The sequence below is a fragment of the Euprymna scolopes genome, chromosome 46 (assembly GCF_053919585.1).
Source record: "Euprymna scolopes isolate OS-2025 chromosome 46, ASM5391958v1, whole genome shotgun sequence".
Taxonomy (NCBI): domain Eukaryota; kingdom Metazoa; phylum Mollusca; class Cephalopoda; order Sepiida; family Sepiolidae; genus Euprymna; species Euprymna scolopes.
Genome location: NC_136527.1, coordinates 160887240 through 160893626, shown reverse-complemented (window position 1 = coordinate 160893626; position 6387 = coordinate 160887240). Strand labels below are relative to the sequence as shown.

The 6387-nt window shown below is 35.5% G+C and overlaps 1 non-coding gene across 1 annotated transcript; it reads left to right on the top strand.

Annotated features, from left to right (window-relative positions):
- The first annotated feature begins 1128 nt into the window (after nucleotides 1–1128).
- On the top strand, nucleotides 1129–1291 carry LOC145271650 (U1 spliceosomal RNA). Its single transcript, XR_013866052.1, has one exon. It is a non-coding gene; the product is annotated as a U1 spliceosomal RNA (small nuclear RNA).
- The last annotated feature ends 5096 nt before the right edge of the window (nucleotides 1292–6387 follow it).

Here is a 6387-nt window from a genome sequence, read left to right as displayed (position 1 = left end):
AGCAATCTGTTTCTGATCAGGATCTGGTTGTTCGTTTTAAGCATCAACTTAAAACGAAAATCAGATGTGATTGGAAAAGATTGCCCCACATCGCCTTTGATAGGAGATGGGTGCACAACACTAGTTTGTGCATCCAACGAGGCGCTAGATTTCAGTTCGTGTTTCCGCCCTAGTGGTATTGGTCCTGGGGTGCTGAGGTTTCTTTTTTCTCGGAACCCAGCCCCATCAAGACAAGTAATATAAGGTTCACCTTATAATATTGGGTAGGTTTAAGGCTAGATAGGTAAGTAACCACCAAGAGTGGATAGCTTGTCCTTTTTATAGGGCCTAGGTTAGGGTAGTATGCGTGTGGATCCTGTTCCCATAGCTTTTTATTTTTTTGATAGATTGGCACTAGGAGAGCTTCCAAAGATGCCCAAAAGTCCACTTGTTTTATTTTGTCCCAGGACTATTTCGCCCATTACGTACTTTATCTTGGAAGACGCCATCCATCCCTATTGTCCCCGACCCTAATTTATTTTTTATACATGTCCCTAGTTCCTCCACTCCCCTTTGGGAACGACCTGCTTGCTTTCACCCTTTCCCCCCGGGGGAAGAGGATCGGAAGGCAGTGGGCGTTTCATACGACAGACCAGCAAATAGGTAGGGAGCGTCCCCTTACTAACCCGCCCCCATAGGCATTTTGTTCATTTGTTTTCTTTTTCTTTCTTTTTGGGTGTATTCTAGTTTGCCCCCCTCCCCATCATCTCACCCCCATTACAAAAAAAAATACCCTTTAGTTTGTAAATATATTTTTTTTAAGTTACGTGTAAATATTATTATATGTTTTTTATGCTTTTTTCTTCACAGTGTGATGTCGCCTGCCATCCCGTAAGCTGGGGAGCTGTTATTTTAAGTAGGTCCTGGTAAGAATGTTAGGCAGAAGAGTGCGTGATAGAAACTCTAGTGTAGGTTTTATAATAAAGTACTTGCTATCTTACGCAAGTCTAGCTAAGAACTAGAAAAGACTCCCTTTTTTCCCCACTCCCCCTTACTGGCCTTAGTGCCTAAGCTTTTTTCGTACCCCCAAATGAGGCCTTGGCAATAGATAATGCCAAGGCCGGGGACAAAAGGCTAAATATAATAAGTATACTTACCTGGCATCGAGGTTACGGCGATCAATAAGGTCGTTTCTCCAGAGTGAGACCCTTCCATTTCACTGCGGTTGGGTTGACCTTTGCGATTGGCCAAAATGTGTACGATTCTGGTGCATTATTTCTAAGTGTAGGGTCTGCATATGCGCTAACCCCGATCATTCAATCAATATCAGATATCCTTTTACTGATAAGTAAAGAACCTAATTCTGGTCCGTAGGTCTACAACTCTCACCGACGTTGTGCAAAAGCCTCTTAGTTTCCCTTTTCTCCAATCGTCCATCTCTGTACGCGTCACAAAACAAGCGATTTTTCCAGATCAGTTTATCATCCACTTCTATTCACCCGTTCTGATTGTATCTAATCTGCATGTCCATATCAGTAACCTTTGCATTGAACATAATCTTTTCTAGTATATAAACTCATTGATTTGATTCAAGTAAATAGGACAGTCCCTGGAGTGATTGTTGCGTGTAAAAACGTTAGCTATGGATAAGCCTTTAAGAAATAAATACGTACACAGCCTCGCCTCCATTTTGTGAGTGGGATTTGTGCCTAATTATTGATTTTTTGCTTAACATTTGCAGTGGCGGCTCGTGCATGGAGCTGTGGGACTGCAGCACCCACAAGTTATTTCTATACAATATTAATGATAAAATTAAAAAATAATAGGTTTGTTTTTTTTAATATTATTTTATTTTTTCAATATGTACATTATAAAATCATTAAGTTTAATGTCGGTATCCTCAAATTCATATAAAAACACAAATAAAACTTGCTTGGAAATTCACAGTTACACTTTCTTAATGAAATTCTCTTGTGCGCATGCGCGGATTAGACGCTTTAGACAACCGATCGAAACCTCCACGTCGTGAAATTCGTTGTTTGCTTAGAGTGTGCGCCTGTATAGATATGATAACATTGTTATTGAAAAAAAAGGAGGTTTACTTACATTTTTTAAACTATTATTAAAATGTTCATATAACGTGTTCTTGTACATAGAATATTGTGCTTTTTTTAATACGCACACTTTTAGCGTTGCGATTTAAGTCGGTAGCAGACGGAAATATATAATATGCAGAAACTGTTTTTTTTATTAAAAGTATTCAGGAATCAAGCAGTGAAGCTAACACGCGACCAAGGATAAAAACTAAATATACAATAAATAAATTTTACCATAAAAATAAAGTTACTTTTCCATCTACCTGCCTTTTTGTTTGTGTGTTCTAAGTAGTTTTAAATGCTATTTATTTTGCAACAACTTTACAAAAAATGTAGAAAATAGTTTTTTTGACACAACAGAAACATTTCTATGAAAGTATATGAATATAAAAAATCACGGACAGATCACTCAAACCTAAAACAAAATCCTCTCTATTTGTGTAAAGTTACCTATTTTTCGAATAATCGCTCAAAATTCGAAAATTAAACATGATTTTCTTCCACTCTTGTGCAATTGGAGTGAAGCATCCTTGTATATGTACTCCTAGTTCAGCTCCTTTAGGAACTTCCCTGCTCGCTTATTTTGTTTCCATCCTTCTTTTCCTGCCTCTATCTATTTTTTGGTTTATTTTTTCTTTTGATTTTTGTAATCTGTGTCGGTGGTTTATTGTGTACATCAACTGTGTTCTCCGGTATGACTCCTCCAAAGTTTTCAACAAGCTTTGTGATTGAGGTTTATTGAGAAAGGTTATCATGATGGTCTTTCACCATTTGCATTGTCACGTCCGGTGAACTTTTAATATATTAGCCCATGCTTACTATAGTGGCTCGGTATGCATGGTTGAATTCAGTGAGGCCTAAGCCCCCTTCTTTTCGTGGTAGGTATATCCTGTCCATGCATTGGTTTCGGTATGTTACCTTATGTAGGGATAGTTGTTTCCTAGTGTTTGTATCGAGCCTGTTTATGTTATATTGAGGCCAATCTATGATATCGAAACAGAACGTTATCTCAGGTATTGCAAGTTGGTTTATAGTCGTACTTTTGTTTTTAGGGGTTGGTTCAGATTTGAGGATCTTTTTCTGACGTACTGTATATTCTTGTTCTGCCTTACGTCTCATTTTTTCGTGTTCCACATTGATGTTTTCCTCAATGCTGAGATATTTGTATGTGGAATCCTCTTTCAAATTCTGAATGAGGCTGTCATTTATCTGAATATTTTCGGATTTTATTTTCCCTTTTTGTTGTGCATTTAGCAAATTTTGAAAATCCAAACTCCATGCAGATATCCTCTGAAAACGTTTTAACAATTTCTATCAGGGAGTCAAGGTGTTTTTTTCTGTTCATGAAGAGCAAATGATTCACTCTTTCACTTTCATCTTTTTTTGTCTCTACTGGAATTGGATCCACCTCATCACATTTTTTAGAAGCTTGCTGAGTGGATCGATTGCAAGGCAGAATAGTAATGGTGATATGCTATCGCCTTGAAATATTCCTCGCTGGATGCTAATATTTGAAGACTGTCCCTTTGTGGTGTAGAGCAATAGATGTTTGCCACATTGTCATTTGTTTTTTGATGTTCTCATGGACATTACACAGCTCCAGACCCCGCATTATCAGGAATGAGGCATACTGTCAAATACCTTTTCACAAGTGTGACTGCTCATATATTTATTTAACCGTGATTTTTGAGAACTCACACACTTTTCAAGAATATGGCGTTTCCCCAGTGTGCGTTCTCAATAAGTTTGATTATTCAGAAACAGAATGTCCACACACCTCACATGCCTGTGGCTTTTTGCTTTTTTGTTTTATTTTACTCCAGTTAAAGTTCAAGGGGCCCACAACACTGGAAGTCTATATGAGATACATAGATATTCCAAAGTTCCATTAAAGTTCTTTATTTCTCAAAAACTGAGTTAGTAAAGAAATAGAGAACATAATTTTCATACATTGTAGTATTTTGGTCTGTTGGTTTTAATTAATTCCAGGACAAGAATTTATCTACTCTGGTGGAGTATCCATCTTCATGCTATTACTTGAGGAAACCTCACCGTTCCTCATAAAAGCTAAGGTTGGTAAGCTATAGAAAGGAGATCTTATTTGTGCAGCGAATACTATGTGATTTTGAATATTTGGTCAGGGTTTACTTCTATGGAAAAGTATCCTCATGCCAGGTTGTTCTGACAAACCCCTGTACAGAGATACCTTAGACACTGGAAGACAGTGTCTAATAGGCATTCAAGTTCTATCCAAAGTGTGGGTTTTCCATTTTTTTTGTTTTATTTTAGTTCAGTCGAAGTTCTCAGAAATCAAGGGCCCGCGACCTTGGGGCTAACACTTGAAGTCTATATGAGATACATAGATATTCGAATGTTCTATTAAAGTTCTTTATCTCTCAAACACTGAGTTAGTAAAGAAATTGAGAACATAATTTTCCTCTTCCCCATTAAACATTTTTATACGTTGTAGTATATCTTTCGTGTTGATCAGTGTGAGTCTTCATATGTCTCACTAAATTTGATTTTTCAGAACAAGAATAACCACAAACTTCACAAGAATATGGCTTTTCTCCAGTGTGAGTTCTCACATGTTTCATTAAACTTGATTTTATAGTACAGGAATATGTACACACTTCACAAGAATATGGCTTTTCCCCTGTGTGAGTTCGCATATGTGACACTAAAGTTGATTTTTCAGAAGAAGAATACTCACAAACTTCACAAGTATGTGGCTTTTCTCCGGTGTGAGTTTTTATATGTTGAACTAAATTGGATTTTTGAGAAAAAGAATACTCACAAACTTCACAAGAATATGGCTTTTCCCCAGTGTGAGTTCGCATATGTTTCACTAAACTTGATTTTACAGAACAAGAATACCCACAAACATCACAAGAATGTGGCTTTTCCCCAGTGTGACGTCTCATATGCTGCACTAAATTTGATTTTTTAGAAAAGGAATACCTACAAACATCACAAGAATGTGGCTTTTCCCCAGTGTGAGTTCGCATATGTTTCACTAAATTTGATTTTTCAGAACAAGAATACCCGCAAACTTTACAAGAATGTGGCTTTTCCCCAGTGTGTGTTCTTATATGTGTCACTAAATATGACTTTTTAAAACTAGAGTACCCACACTCTTCACACAAATGTGGTTTTCCCCACATTTTTATTTTCTTATGAATTTGTTCTTGCTGTGAATTTGTCATTCTACTGGATGCCAAACATTCTCCCATTAGGTTTTTACTTCTCTTCATGTGTGTTCTCCTATGTACTATTAGTTATATTTTTAGAACCAGATGTGGCTTTTCCCAAGTGTGAATTCTCATTTGTGTCGCTAAGTTTGAGAACAAGAATATCCGCACACTTCACAAGTATGTCAAAACAAGAATATACAAAAACTTCACAATAATGTTGCTTTTCCACAAAAATCACAAGTGTGAGTGATCATATTTTTCACTAAATCTGATTATCTAGAACAAGAATATCCCAAGTGTGAATTATCCACAAACACCACAAGATTGAGGTTCTCATAGTCTGAACCAACGATGTTTTTTTAGAACAAGAATGTGTATACATTTTACAGAGACATTGCTTTTTTCTTATTACTTCGATTTTTTAAATTATTTTTTAATGCTGGGGATGAAGCATCCTACCAGATGCAAAAAGTTTTCTTAATTTCTCATATATTCCAAATATTTGATCATTTTTTAAAAATTTTTCGAATTTGTGATTCTCTTATTATCCTTGGATTTATTGTAAAATCAAACTGATATTATTTCGATTTACTTATCATTTTTTTTAATGCTGGGGATGAATTTTCTTATCTCATAAACAAACAGTTGATCATTTTTATGTTGACCTTTTCTTAAAAGCAATTGTTTTACCTTCAAAAGAATGTTCACAGATATATTGCCTTTTTCTCTTTTTATTTCGATTTCTTTATCATTTGAAGCAAAACATTTTCTTACCATTTCATATATTCCAAATCTTTGATCATTTTTATGCTGACCTTCTGTTAAAAACGATTGTTTTACATTCAAAAGAAATCCATTTTTCCCAATGTGCTGTCACATATGACTTGGTAAACCAGATAAAAAAGAGAATATTTCCCTGTTTTACAAAATTATTCTTTTCAATGTAGGTTCTCATATATGTCATTTAATGTGATGATTTTAAAATAAAATCACACAATAAAATATGGCTTTTTATAATAATGTGACTTTGATTACTCATCAATTTTTGCTCTATTACAAATATTTCACAAATTTGATCTATTGCAAATATTTCACAAATTTGATCTATTGCAAATATT